Genomic DNA, 16,087 nt, shown 5'->3' on the forward strand with positions numbered 1-16,087 from the left:
GCCGCATGCATGCAGGCTGGTACAGTTTCATGCAGCGAGTTAGGAGATTACTGTCCCGGCCCGTCGAATCAGCAGGGGGATGCGGTGACATTTTGACAACACTAATCACCTCGTTCTGAACCTGTTCTGTTTGCTCAGCCAAGCAGAGAAACCTCAAGTGGCTGAGTGCCGGGTAAAAAACACACGCCGCACAAATAAACGGCGTAGAAAAGATCTTTACAGCCCCGTCGGGTGGTCCACGAGCTCCTGGTGGGTTCCTTTGGTTTCGAGATGCTGAGATGCACGCTCAGATTGTTACGCGGTGTGTTTTTCACAGCTTCTCTTCAAACAACCCCGTCCCCCGCCACGACACCCCCCTCCTGCGGAACCGCAAATACATCTCGACCATCGTCTGAGAAAACTGGAAAATAAAGCAGAAAAGACGCTTTGTGTTTCTTTGAATGTTTAAGCCTCTCTGCTTTTTTTTTTATTTTTTTTATCTCTGTTACATTAATTATGCATTTAAAATGAGATTTTTTTTATTTTTATTAAAGCATCAAAAACTCAGCAGTGTAGTTTAAGGATGGGGGTTTTTTTTGGAAGGCAAAAACTTGCTAGGCCTAATTGAAGTGTGCTGTAATAGCAATGAATCTGAAAAATCAGAGACAATGAGACTCAATCTGTGGAGTTTGAAGCGCACACAGCTGGGACGCCGTGGTCCTATACTGAGGATGAATGTACATTAAGACAGATCAATGTAGATAGAGGAGTAAAGATGAATGCACATAAGCACTGAATTTTATATAATATATCTAGAAAGCATGCAGCCATGTGCATCAGAGTACGACCAGGACTGACCACCATACCCAGAGAAGCACTCTCTTAAACACACACAGGCGTACCCCCTCGACCCCAAACTGCAGCTACACACCAAATTACCATCAAATTTAGTGCTCGCTGCTCCTCGGGGCTGGGGGTATCGATGATTCATTTTGCGTTTTATCAAAGAAACAGGAGCGCCATTAAAAAGAGATCAGTCAGCCACCAGGCTTGAGGAGTCTGCCTCTAATTGGCCATTCATCAAAAAGCCTTCTCAAGTAGATCTATGCGCTGAAATATCTTGCGTGACAACTGAACCGTGCAACATTAATTACAGTACTGATGAACCTCACGCTCCGCAGCTCGCCCCGTGTGATTGCGGAGAGGCTGGGAAACGAACAGATGCCCACACACCTGGATGCATGTCCGTACTGCAACCAGGAGGGAGTGAGAAAAGGCAGCTCGCTTCAGTATCAAACAGGTAAAAATCACAGAATTCATCATGTACTTTGACACCGAGATAAGCGGGTGAAAAGATTGCTTTTCTTCTTGTCTTTTTAGCTTCAAAAATCGCCCCCCATGTGCTGCCATTTCATCTGCTCGATATTATCAGTCAACCTTTAAAAAGAAGCTTTCAACCGTTTCACTTCACAGCATGTCCAGCATGTTTTCACGCAGACAGAGCACTGATGTTCTTTTTTTTTTTTTCTTTTTTTTTTTTTTAAAGGTATCCCAGTCAATGTGTCTGTGCCGTCTTTGTTCAACTTAGCAGCCATCAGGACTCACACAGACGAGCTCCATCTCTCTCCTGCCACCACGTGCGGGGAATTCTCCCTTTCATCCATTTCCTGATGCACTCTAACTAGACAGTTTTCGGTCATGTCCCAGAATTATCCATTCTAGCGATCTTAGCTTCCCTCACACTCACACACACACACACACACACAGACACACACAGACAGTAACAGCTGCACATCCGCTGACAATTCATCCGTCTCTGAGTCTCTCATTTTCTGGTTTGAGCATTTTGGTGCTTTTTTTTCACCCCGTCTGAGCTGCTGGATCAGCTGGGGCCGGGTTCATCACTGAGCAGATGCCCAGAGGCCGAGACGCAGAGAGAGAGAGGCAACCGCCGTTAGTGCGGTTACTGAGCAACTACGGGGTTAAAACAGGCATAAAAAAAAAAAAAGAGCCACATGCACACTCACACACACTTATCTGCGATGTTTCCTTTGGGCACAAAACTGATGAGGAAAGGAATCTTCAAAGTGACGCCGAGACACCCAGATGGTGTGTGATGTGTGGATAATGATTTAGGTAAGGCTAAGCAGCACTTTCTCCACATCCAAGCTCAAAAGAAGCCCGAGACTGTCGTGTAGACTCAAGTATGAAAACCAGAAATGGAGAGCTTTACGGGGCACGAGGAAATGTAGATCTGAAGTCTGAATGTGGAGAATGTTCCCGAAAGCAGACTGTTGGTTACTTACTTTTCATATATTTTAAAAAACAAGAGCCATTTATTAAGGTAAGAGATGGCAGTGGTTCTCATATTATTGACTGGAGTAGAAATACATCGGTACGAGAAGAAGCACTGATTGGGTCAAGTAAAAATGTACAGGCTCTAAAATCTTCTGTCAGTATTAAAGTTTTTGGTCCCTGCCTGTCAAGACCTTTTCTGACTGGATGGTCCAAATGGGGAACTGACCCTAACCCCCCAACCCTACCCAGACACACACACACACACACACACACACACACACACACACACACACACACACACACACACACACACACACACACACACAGACACACACACACACACACACACACACACACACACACACACACACACACACACACACACACACACACACAGAGAGAGGAATGAACAGCACTTATTTACCTTTTCTTTCAGCTTTCATCATACTTTTATTCAGGGATTTCCAAAGTTGATGACACAGGGGACACAGCCGAAATGCTCACGGTTCTGCACAGCTAGCGAAGAATGCCTAATACTGTTTAAGACAGCCAGATAAGGCTGACAGTGGATCTACACAAAACGTCACAGATATGAAAAATGTACATATATGACGAGTCATTCTCGCCCTCAGATTCCCCTGTACCACGATGGGTGTTAAAGAAGGGCCAGAGTGTGTGGTGTGCCTTTAAGTGTTAGCGCCTGAAGACTCATTAGTAGAGACACTTGGAGACGTCACATCCCACACATGAAGAGAACCTTGTTGAGCTCTTTAGAAAGAAATCTCATACATGTGTGAGATTTTTCCATAGTTGCCTCAATAAAGACAAAAACACGCATTAAAGTTTGACACTGAAAGGTTGCAGAACTAGAAGTGTGTATGTCAGTTATTTTCATTATGTTTTATTGTGCTGTTTTGAATCAAATAAGCAACAATTCAAGTTCTTATTCCGTAAAAATGTATTTCCCTTGTTGAGGTAAAATTAATAGTAAAGTGTCAGAAAAAATAAACTATCGAGACAATCTGGATACCTAATAAACTCCACTTAACTACAGTAATAAAGTCTCTCTACTTTGTTGCATGCCTTCTTCAGAAAGGGCTAACCTGAAGGGAAGCTGACTTGTGCCCTGACAGGGACTTCTCTACATGTCTGTCTCTGCTCAGGAGCTCTGAGCTGCACTCTGCAGCTATCAGTTCATCATTGTCATACAATAATTCAGTATGTAATGTGGCTCTGAGTCCCTGAGAAGCAGAGGAACAGACACAGTGTCTACACAGAGCATGCTAAGCCCAGTCCATGTCCTGCAGGAGCAGCTATTTAACACAGGAATAAGCCAATTATCTTCATGGAGTAGGCAAACGTACAATAGGATTTACTCAATTCCTGCAGGACTCCTATGTCAGGGGTGGTAGCTTATAATGTAGGCTTCTTTCTGTCATGGCCACACATACACACAGACACACAAACATGTCTTGCAGCAAGCCGTGCAGATGCACATTACCACCAGCAAAAGCAGACACCTACACAGTCACTCCCACCTCAGGGACACAGCGTTTTCTCAGCCTTAAATAAGACGAGCCAAAAAAACACAGAAGTGATAAATAAGACACACAAAAAAATGAGCTACCCTCTGCACAAGCAATTGTTCAGAATTATTGTTAATTTCCTGAGAATGACGGGCTAAATTTAATTGTCGTTACAGTCATTGGCACCTTTTTTTTTTCCACAAAGCTTATTAAAGTCCTGCTAAATTGTGTTAAACAACCATGGTGAAATTATATAAGTGGCTACAGTTAGTGCTTTCAATTTCTCGTGTGCTCATGAGCTGAGAAATAGGCACGAGAACAAGACAAGGGAGTGAAAGCTGGAAAATTGGAAACTGCCATTCCATCACCTGTTTAAAGGATTTGTACCCAAACGAAACACTTCAATGTGCAGCCTGAAGAGAGCACGTCAAGTTGAATGTTGTGATTCATCTGTTGTGAGTCTGTATGCTAAAAAGACAGTCGTCGCCTCCTCTATTTCAGCATATCTTAGCCAGATTTGAACTCCATTATAGATTCCCCCTTCATATCGTTGCACATGTAAGTAATACAAGCTGGGCAGTGTGACTGAAATGCTTGTTCTTTGATCTGTTCCTCACTTCAACACTTCAGCCCTCACACCCACATGACTCAGGATTTAAAGCCCCACTGGAGTATCTTCTTTCTCCTTTTTCAGGACTTGCGTATATAGTACTGTTTGACAAAAAAATTATTTTATGCTCACAGTTAAAACATTTTCAGATCCATAGTGTCCACTTAAGGCTGGCTCCAATTAAATCCCCATTAAGAAGAAAGAATTGAAGATGTTTTGATCTCTGAAAGTCATTTCTCTTTACATGACAACTATACCGGGTGAACTTAAAAAAAAGCCAATACGTTTGAATTATTTTAAACCTTCAATTTATGGGTTGGGGTTACTTTGAGTGAGAGATGTATCCTGTAGGCTTTCTGCGAAACATCAACACGTCCAATTCAGTCACTGATTTGAGAAGTCTGAACGTCTTGGCCATGTATGTGTTGTTGGCCGTTTTGTTGGGGTTTTTTTCTCGTAATTTTGCTCTATGTAGCGTGCATACTGTGCTCACCGAACCTTGCTTAAGAGCTTGTTTAACATATATTATACATGTATTTTCTGGCACCAGTGCATGGGAGTCAGAATCGTTGAGAAGAAGAAGACATCTTTATTTAAAGGTAAGAGATATGAGTCAGTCCCCTGCCTCTGTCCAACCTGAGATTCTGGCAGGGAAGCGGTGAGTTTGCTGCATTCCACATGCTCTCTTCATTCCTTTAGTTTAACCAACACCATAATAAGAATCTCATTCTGTAGAAAACATGATGGTTTACTAACTAATTTACCAACTAATGAATTAGCCCCAGGTGTTGACTGTTTAGATTTGATAACTCTTCATTTGAAAACTTCTCACGTCTCTCCAGCTTCACCCAAATACTCAAACTGCACAGTCAAGAAATGGTTTACGTCATGGTACGATTATTATTTATACAGTCGATATGGTGCAGACACCTGGTCAAGACAAGACGTGACACGGTACAAGGCCTAACCCAGCACAAAAACACAACTTTATAGCTTCTGGTTTCTTGTCTGTTTGCTCTGCCAGAAAGTTCCCTGACATTTCCCTGATGGACTCTGGGATCACTTGTTTTAAGACTTGTTAATGGTAGTGAAGAGATGTGCTGAGCGAGCAACAGATCAAGAGTCAGAGAAGTGGACATGAAACCGCACTCATCATCACCCCTCAATGGAACCCAACACTACAAACTCTGAGTTCCATAAAGGCCAGTTAGACAGGAGGGACTCGTACCAAGGTGATTTACCTCGGACTCTACCAGTACGCTGACCCCGGGGATGATGAAGACATGGCAGGTTTAAGCAGGGACAAAAGAGGCCTGAAGCGGCAAAAGAGCTGGAGGGAGGTCAGGAATCAGTCAGCTCGGGACGCCCGAGGCGGGGTTACAGCGAGGCTAGGCAAACCTAGCCAAGAGCAAAACTGAAAAGAAATCCTCTATTTCTATTTTCGCCAAACTCCTCCACTCAAACTCATTTTGATGTGAGTACTATCCCATACGCTAAAACAGCAGTACAGTCATCCCAGTAATGGTAATATCTCAGAATTAACAATACCCACCATTCTCTGTTTGAGAAGGAACCTTTAAAGTAACTCTTTAAAGGAAAGTTATAGGCATGCTGGTTCAGAACGCTGCAGCTCTTTTAACTGGTGAACCTTAACGTGAGAGCATCTCCTCTATGCTGGCTTCCCCTCACTGACTCCCTTGACATTTTAGAATTGATTTTAAGATTTTATGATGAACTTATTAATCGTTAAATGGACAAGCTCCAACTTATCTCTCAGACCTTTCAACAGCCCAACTTTAATCAAGGACACCCGAATCCGCAGAGTGAGAAGTTTCTTCCGCCTGTGCCAAGGTCAGAGCTCTGCCTCCACATGTTGGGCTGTCCCCCACACTGCCTGTTTTTTTTTATTCCTTCGATTTTGGATCCAAGAGAGAGATGCCTTTTTTTCTATATCTGTTGGTCTTAACGCTTTTTGATCTTTTATTGTCCTGTTGTTTTAAATTGGCCTTAATGTTATGTTGGATTGTTTTCATGACATTTAAGGTTTAAAGCACTTGGTCACCTTTGTTTCTTTGAAAATGTGCTTTAAAAAATAATACATTTAGATTCTAATGGATATGTTTCTACGTAATGTGTCACTGAATTTAATTCTTTGCTGCATATGTTTTTTCAATTCTGTCACCCTGTCAGTCTAACAACTTCTATACTGTTTTTCCTTCTATGCTTTCCTTACACTTAATATTTGTGCACCTGATGTGAAACCTTGAAACATTTTCAATAAGATATGACACAAGTGCTCAGCATTGTGTTCCAGCACTCGATTCCTGGCTCAAACTCAACTTTTTCTTCAGAAACAACTGGCGCAGAGATTCATTTTAGCTCGCTGCTTCAATACTTCAGCCAGTGGCAGCAAGTCTATAACCAACTCACACACAGAGGCCTACAACCATCAGTCATAAAAGCTTTCTCGTTCTGTCAATGTCAGACTCTCCTGCCCTCTCCCTCTCTCATTTCTGCACAGTGGGGTATAAATGTAAATACACAAAAGACACACACATGGACACACACATTCAGCCCGGAGCAGCCTCCCGTCTCTGTGTATAATAATGTCTCCAGTGAAGCGAGATGCTGCACTACTTTTTCATCCCACCCCTCCAAAGAGTCATCTACCACCGAGCTGGGATCCAACGTCCCACTCTGAAATTCAGTCCACCTCGGCAGGAACACAGACCCCCTGCTGAGTGCACAAAGAGAAATGCGCCTTTATACTTTAAATCCCTGACGAGGGGATGAATTGAAGAAAATCAGAGTAACAGGTCTATGCATTTGTGCATGTGCAATTTCTGTTTGAAGACAATGACTATGTAGGACGCTTCTATGTCGCTGACAAGTGTGTGCGGCATCTCTTGAACACTTCTGTGCACGCGGGTCCCTCAACCTGCCTGCATCACCTCGTGCACGCGGGTAAACAGCATTGTTGGTCTGAGAGCAATCAGACCGTGACAGACTCTGCAGCTCCATCCCACAGGCCTCCACAGAGGAAAAAACACTGCACGGCTAGACATCGCCATTTTCTCTAAATGACCCCTCTCCTCCCCTCCCGTCCTCACCTGAGGGAGAGTGGCTCCATGTCACGACTAGGGATGAAGGAAAACATGGATTCAATTTAGAATCTGGATATTCTGCATGGCGAGGTTGTATCTATGGATGTCAAGATTGTCAAAATTCAGGTTTGTGGAATACCACTTCAAAAAGGCCTGCTGCTTCTCCAGGTCTGTTTGACTCCCTGATGGAGGGTTTATGCCAAATGTGTAGGAGTTTGTTTCAGGTCTGCCATGAAAAATAAAGGCTTTAAAGTGTTTAAAGGAGAATGAAGTGGAGTTTTTCGTGTGTTTGGTCTGGATCTATCCCAAGCCAAAGAGCACCTTTGACTTACTTTTTGAGTCCAGTATGCACTCGTTTCTGTGAATTTTTTCGAAATAAGTTACCTTTTTATTATTACAAATTATATTACCAAAATAATTTAAACTTTTGTTGCTAAAACAATAAAAAAAATTGTTTTTTTTAGTCCACTGGTCAGTAGGAAGTTGTATAACGAAGATTTGTTTTGAATTCAATTCAGGGTTCATAAACTTTCCCAGAGTCACCAGGGATTCTGCATAACTGTTTCCATACATTTTAGAATATTCAAATATCTGTAATATTACCCACACACACGCATACATTCTGTTGAGTGTTGCTATGTTTTTTTACAGCTTCTGTGAGGAACGTTTAGTGTGTGTTGACTTTGTCGTCCATTATGGACAAAGTTGTCTCATGTCTTTGCTGATCTTGGCCTGTACATGTTGATTCTGTCGTCGTTTAACAGGCAAACATATCACTCTCCATAAATCTTTGCAAAGGAAAGTCAATGTTCAAAAAAAGGCTGCTTTGGCATGGTGTTGTCAATCGACCTGTCTGACACCTATATCCTGCAGCCGCAGGCGTTAAAAATAACTTCACAGAATAATCAATGTCATGGTATCGTTATGTTTTAAAGCAGCAGTTTTATAGGTATCTTAAAAGCCCCTCACAGGAGCTTTAATATAAGATCAGTTTTTCAGATACATGCAACATTTATGACCAGTTTTCATGACAGTGTTGGTCAATTTATATGCCTGGCAATCCTATGTTGCTGAGATACAAATAGCAAAAGAGAGATGAACAGACTCAAAACTTTGTTTTAGTAAATGTCAAGGATTTTTACAAAGTTCTCCTTTTTGGGACTCATTTTGCAGTGAAATGAAGGTAGTGGACTGAAGTATATCACAACATATGTAAAGGCTATATTTGCTGCATCACAATAATGATGTGTCATGACTGGATGACTGGATAATATTCTGTTTTCAGGTCTCTGATAGTTCCCGTCCTTTGTCTGGGCATGGCACTGCTCTGGCTTGGGTCAGCCTTAACCTCAATTTTGGCAGGCTGGGGACACGTTGCTGGGGGAACACTGGGGTGGAAAAGCGTGAAGGAATTTTCAAGCTCAATCTTACTCTGTTTTCCTGGGAGATGCTTCTTGAGAAACCCTCGTAGCATTCCCCATCTCAAAATTTCAGCATCAGCAATCATGTGTCTTCACCTCCTTTGATGCATGATCACCATCAAAGGGCACCGAGGGAAGCTATAGCACATCATCCTTCACATCTATCCGGAGTTTAAAGGGAGCATTACGTATGGATGAAAAATCGCTCGTCAGACACTTGCCTTGGGTCGGTAATTGGAGATGATGTAGTTTAGATTCAGTTCGGCGCAAAGTCACAGCAGAGTCACCGGCGTTTTATTCCCTCTTCAAGAGACTGACACCAGAGGACGAGCTCTCTGCAGAAGGTTTTATACAGCTCATTCCTTTCGCCTGGAAAGCAAGAGTACAGGCGTGATCTCCACTGACGTTAGATCCTGGAAGCTCCTTGTTTCCTTTCCCGTCTGAAACAACCGGAAAGGGAATTCTTGCATTATCTTAGTGAGCGCGGCCTCAAGGGAATGTTCATGTCTTGAGCACTAAGCATTTATTTCCTTGTTCTCTGGGAGGATCCCTGGGAGGCCATGTTGTCTGATTCATTTCACTGAATTGTCATCTAATGAATGGTACACGTCCGTTGGCTGCCACACACTGACAGAAGAGAAAAGCCCCTATGGGTGCGCATCTTGGGGGTTCTCCCATTCTCATTAGGAGGGAATCAAAAGGAAAAAGAGTCCTGCTGATGGTTCATAATGTTTCCTGTGTACTCCTCAAAGGGAGAAGGACATGTGGAGCCGTTTGTTCTCCACACGAAAGGGTGATCAGTATGTTTAGAAGAACCTCTATCATCTGTGAGACGTCTTCCTGACAGAGTTTCATTGAGTCTTTAAAGAAAGACATGGCATTGGAACATAATGAGTTAAAAATATTTCTTCCTAGATAAAACTTTACAAGGCAGAAGAGGTTATGAAAGCTTGGTGGAGGGGGTGATGGCTAGAGTCCCAATAAAATGGATTGTATTGAGTATTTCAACATATTTTTGAAAATCCTCTAATTGAACTCTAGAAAGAAACTTGATGCAGCAGATGGCAGTCCATCAATATGTCTGGTTTTGCTCATGGTTTCAGCCTGTTAAAGACAGTTTTTCATGGCCACAGTTTCCAAATGTTGCCAAGTGGTTGCTGGTGGTGGATGAATGTTGTGTCTATTCTAAATAAATGATGTTAATTGCAATTTCAGCAGCCAGTGGAGTAATATAGGATCTACTCTGGAAGGAAAATAATTATCATTCCACTGCTTCCAGATTTACGAGCAACAGAATAGTCCATTTACAGTTCACCGTTGGAACATCAGGCCATATGTTAACAAAAATCAACACATTTGATAGCCTGTTAAACAAATGCCAACATTAGCATTAAACCACTTACTAGCTAGGCTTAGCTATAAGTGAGTTCCCAGTTAGCTCAGAGTTTATGCCTTTCCTATTCAGTGGTAATATTACTGAATGATGATATTCGTCTTCAGCCTCTGTCTTCAGGCTCCCTAAATTCAACTCAAATTTTTCCTATAAATGTCAAAATGCTAAAACCTTTTAGCTGGAAATCAGGGAGAGAGAGAGTTGGGAAAGACATGCAGGAAAAGAGCTACAGGTTGGACTCGAACCCAGGCCGACCACATGGAGGAATATAGCCTTCGTACATGGGGCGCGTGCACCAACCACTAGGCCACGGCGCCCCTTCTCTGATCATTTCTGACATGTTATCAAATATGTTGTTTTAACTTGAAATCTGGTCGAATGTCCCTCCCTATGTCCACTGTTTAGTGTCTCTTCAACTTTTGTTTGATACAGATGAATTACAAACTTGAACACAGAAGTAAAACGTGAAAACAGCATTTCAACGTCCCTGCCCTGAGCCTGACATCAGAGGAAAATGGCCCCACTGAAGATATAATCACTGGGAACGGGAAACAGAAATTCACGAGAGCATTTCATTGGCTTCCAAATAATTCAGGAAGGCGTTTAATTTGAGCCAACTAGTAACGCCCCTGGGTGCATTCAAACATTTTTTTTTATGTTTCCCAGGAAAATACAACCTCTGTAAACTGAAAACTTGAATTTTACACTTGAATTCAAATACTGTTGCTAGTTCGTCCTACATTTTCTAGTTTGTTTTTGGAATGAACTTAACGTTCTTGGTGAGATTTATTGCATCCTTCTTGTCCTCTCTGTATCTCACCATCCATCCCGACCCCTCTTCGTCTATTATCAACATTAACACACAGTAATGTCCGCTAATGGGATTCCATGTGTCCCTCTCTTGTCACAATTACAGCACCTCTCTTTCAAGCTTCTATTCTTCAGGCACTTTTATGACCAGCATAAGTCACCGACTCAGTACGACCTGTCGGATTCCAACAGCCTCTCCTTCCTCTCCCATCCTCTTCCTCTCTATCTTCCTTCCACTCCCCGCACATTTCCTCGTCTTTCCTCTAATCTCTGCTCATGTTCTGCCCCACCTCTACCTCCATATACCTTTCATCTACTCCATCTCTGTCAATCTGACTACCCCTCCTTTTCGTTCCCTTGATGTCTCCTAACCTTCCCCTCTCCTTCTTCTTCTGCTTCCTCTCCTCATCTCAGTCCCAATCTGCAAGGTAAATGCAAGAGCTATCTGGTGTTTCACAATTGCTAACAGGATGCTGACACACACATTGCTGTGCGCTCTCTCTCTCTCTCTCTCTCTCTCTCTCTCTCTCTCTCTCTCTCTCTCTCTTAACTACATTAGAAGAGGGGAGAGTGTGTGTGCCCAATCGTTCGTCTCCCTCGTCCTATTTTCTATCTCCCCCAAATAAGAAACCTGGCGATGCCACAGCCGGTCCAGGCAAGATTGCAGAAAAGTGCTCATGCAATCAGAGAAACTAATAACACAGTGAAACACACAGACATATAAATATATGCAGAGATACACACACATATCATAGCAGAGACACATAAACAAATACAGACTCATAGCGTGCACACACATTGCACTGATTGTACCCATAAACCCTGATGCAACAGTGATGTATAATACATGAGCTCTCCACATACATAAACATGTTTCACCCTGATCAGAGCCATTACAGTCGCTTAAGGTGTTCATATGTGTTTGTGTGTGTGTGTGTGTGTGTGTGTGTGTGTGTGTGTGTGTGTGTGTGTGTGTGTTTGTGTGTGTATGACTAGTATGTGGAAGCCGTTAGTTTTTATGTATATGGGTAACAAGGGGCTATAAGAGCACATATTTGCCTCTTGAGAATTGACCCAGCTGCACAGATGACTGTATCACAAGCCCACTGTGCTCCCTGCAACATCTAGAAATTATATATAGACGTGGCAGACCCACTTTTCTTGCTCTTACAAAAATATAGTACACAGCAGGCTACGATAATCGATATAACCTGAGAGGGCAGGTCATAAATCTAAGCAAATGTATTTCCCAGAAGGGCAATGGATGCTTTCACACAAACAAAAACATTAGAAACAGAAAAAGGGAGATCACTTTGCACCCGCACACACGCATCTCCGCCAACTCTAGATAAAAAGGCAAATAGTTATTATTATCAGCGACTTAAAAGGTCGGGTAATAAATGGACGCAATTAAGCCGAGTTTTTGAAGCGACTCGGAGCCGATCAACCTCATTAGACACGCGCTGAACCGCGGAGAAATTGCGCATACGGACCGCGTGCAGGTATAATATTTGCCCCGGGGTGTCTGCGCTCGCTATGTGACTGTCTGTCAGTCTCTGCCCCCCCCCCCCCCCCCCCCCTCGCCATCCTCCGGTAAGTGCCGCGTGCAGACAGAGTGCGCACACGCACGCACCCAAGCCGTCTGTCAGGGATCGTCTCGCACGCGTAAAAATATTGCGCCCGTCCAATTTGCACGAAAAGTGACAGCACCTTCTTCTCACCTTGTAGTCGGGAGAAAACATGGGACTACAAATCTCTGAGGATCGATGAATGGATCAATAGAGGAATCGATCAATGTATACAACAGTTATTATGGCGGAAATTCCCTCACATAAAATCCCATCGGAGTGTGCGCCAGCGGACAGGTCCTCAATCTCTTCCAATTAGGACTCTACGTTCAATGTCGTCCATTATGAAACTGGATAAGCAGCAATATTTCTTAAAACTACCATTCAAAGAGAATTCCACACAAAGCTTTGGAGACCAGAGTTTTTAAATGGCAAAAATCCCGCTGAAGCCTTCGGGGTCTCACAAATACGCACGGAGTCGGTCCGGCGTCAGAATAAACCACAAGCATCTGTTCATCTGTGCAAACATTTAAAGGAGACCGAATATTGTCATTTAAGTATTTAAGGTTGCACATACCGTTATTTCAATCAAAATGTGATCTCTGTTGAATGTCAAGCAGTGGTGCCAAAGAGCAGAGCAGAGCAGAGAGAGAAGCGAAATACCCAAATACCAAGCGAGGGGGAAACTAGGTCTGATCTTCAATCAGCCTGACCGCCGGGAAAAAATACACATTCACAAGGACAAAATCATCTTATTATAGACTCATGTAGTCCGAATTTACCTTGTAATGTCGGATCCCTGCGTGATGTCTCAAGTTTGTTCGTCCGTTGCTCGTTCAGCCCGTCAGCCGGTCAGAAAACTGAGTCCAAGAAGGACAAACGCTGTTATCGCGCCCTCTCTCTCTGTCTCTCTCTCCCCCCCTCTCTCTCTCTCTCTCTCTCTTCCTCTCTCTCCCCCGCGTGCTCGCCTTCTCTCCCTTCAATAATAACGTGACTCTAGAAAATATCTCGGCACGTTTTTACTATCCTCTTATTTCTAGCTTTTGTCTCTTTTCCTCTCTTGATCTCTTCATCACTGCTCTCTCTCTCTCTCTCTCTCTCTCGTTCTGTCCCTCTCTCCAACTCTCTAACTCTCGCTCTCTCTCGGAAGTGATTATTATTGGTTAGATGTCCATCATCACTCATAATCACCACTGCCTCTTCAAACACCACCATCTCCATCATCATCGTGGCATTCAGAAATCTACACAGCATGCTGATTAGTATTCATGTGCTAAGCTATCCTGTGTACCGAGCATATGTCTCTGTAATTTTTCTAATGATCCAATAAGAACTGATGATCTGACTGCAGTGACTTTATCAAAGTTCAGCACTTTATAAAGGTTTTATGTGTTGTAATTAACACGTTCCCTTAATGAATGGTTATTAAATAATATACTTTATAAACATCAATGAGATAAATACATGACACCGCTGTGGTTGCCAGGCCGCTTGATATTGGAAAGGCTCATGAGGATATTTATACTAAGAGGTAACAGTATGATAACGTGCTCTGCTTGCTGCTACAGGAAAATCAATCAATCTTCAAAAAACATAAAATGACTTAAAGGAAGAATGTACAACTTTTTGATCCAGTAGATGTCGCCCTTGAGCACCAGCATTAAACCAAAACAAACTGATGTTTGGAGACACCTCGGTTATTCTGAAGCCTCCACTCAAACATCCAACCCCTCTCCACTCGCGGTCGCACTAAGGACTTATGAATTAGAACGCACCATAATTGAGCACCATTAAGAGCAAGCGGCAGACAAATGTCCTTTGCTTGAGCTGCACTTGTCTGTATCCTGCATTTTTGTGTTAGCAGGCTAATCTTAGCACACTTTAGTTAGCTCGTAGCTTCATATTGTTCATATGTTTACACAGAATGATCGTGATCTAAAGACACTTACGTGACATCCAAATGAGCAGTGAGTATGTTATTCTTCTTTTCTCTCGTCCTTGACTAAAACAACTTTATACACAAGACCATGTAAACATGATGTAGACATTGTAGACAGTCATGACTCAGAGAGACATTTACAGAGGATACTTGATCTCTGCTGTATTTATGTGTTACATTTTGAACATTCCTCCTTTATATATTATATATTTTACCAATTATTGTGAAACTAAAACAATAGTTCAAGAGATTACTATTTGTAGATGAGTTTGTTGATTCACACTTGTCTATATTGAGCCACCAGAGAAATTGGCAAATCTCCCTTTGAAAAGGATTTTTCATATTTTTGACATGGAACATTTTCCCTCATGCTTTGATTTATGGTAAGTAATCATTTTCTAATCCTTTAAATGTTAGTTTTAAGAGATAAAGAAGATAAAAAGCAGATTTTAGGTTGCCAAAATATAGAGAAGTGTTGTTTTTTTAACCAAATATTAAAGTTCTTCTTTTTTATATTCCTGCAGAACTTTGTCTTCTTGTTTCTTTAATGTCATTACAAGTTAGGATGAAATGACAACTGGAACTTTTTTTTCTCTTATGGTGTGTTGACTCCAAATGCTGAACATTTTATTCCATGGTACTGTCGCATGCAAAGTCATTGCAAAGTCAAAAAGTATGTCACAGTTATTATTTTAATGTGTTGATCTACTTTCTTTGTCTTAAAAAAAGCCTGTTTAGGTTGGCATCTTGTTTATACATGACACTAATAAGAGAATTAAATCAAATCAAACTAAAACAAATTCACACCAAGCGACCAAAACATGCATGTGTGTGTGAAGAAGAATTTGAACTTATAGTCTCTGAGGGCCAAGGCCATCTTTCTGGAGCGTCTAGTAAGCAGTTAGCGATGGAGGACTCTCAGCCAAGACTTCTTCATGTTTATAGTCGGATGAACAACTTAGGTAGAAAGACGTCATAGTTGAGATACAACAGGTAAGAGCGATTGCTAGCTGCACTTTGCATTCAGAAATCTGTGTATAAAGACTCATTAACACTGAATCCCAGCCATATGACTGCTAATGTGAGCTGAGATTACATTTAGACTTTTTTCTCTCCACATTGACAGTTTTTGAATTTTCAAATGCCCTTATATGCAGAGTCTGTCAGAAGAAATGAAGGTTCGTCTGACACCACTGAGACTCAGAAGTTGGGGACAAACTCATTCGGTTTGAGTTTGACCGTCATCCATAAAGTTGAGGGTGAAAAACAGTTGTTGTTACAGTCAGTCAAAAGGAAAAAGGAAAGGGCTATGAGTGAGAAAAACAATAATCCTACATATGAAATATATAGTACTTTACTTCTACTACTTTACTGGTATCCTGGATTAGTGTTTCTTGATTGAGGGTTGTTAAAATCATTACACATAGGTGTAAGGTAGT

The 16,087-nt window shown here is 42.1% G+C and overlaps 1 protein-coding gene across 3 annotated transcripts in view; it reads right to left on the reverse strand.

The window, feature by feature from the left end:
* The window catches only part of LOC132978725 (uncharacterized), a 190,095-nt gene extending 176,250 nt beyond the window's left edge, over positions 1-13,845 (reverse strand). For 2 of the 3 annotated variants that reach the window (XM_061044007.1, XM_061044006.1), the window contains exon 1: positions 13,492-13,845. The gene's annotated coding sequence lies outside the window, so the exon portion shown is untranslated. The remainder of the gene's footprint in view (positions 1-13,491) is intronic. The other variant, XM_061044008.1, reaches the window with a different exon arrangement.
* Between the last annotated feature and the right edge of the window lie 2,242 nt (positions 13,846-16,087).

The sequence above is a fragment of the Labrus mixtus genome, chromosome 8, assembly GCF_963584025.1.
Source record: "Labrus mixtus chromosome 8, fLabMix1.1, whole genome shotgun sequence".
Classification (NCBI taxonomy): Eukaryota; Metazoa; Chordata; class Actinopteri; order Labriformes; family Labridae; genus Labrus; species Labrus mixtus.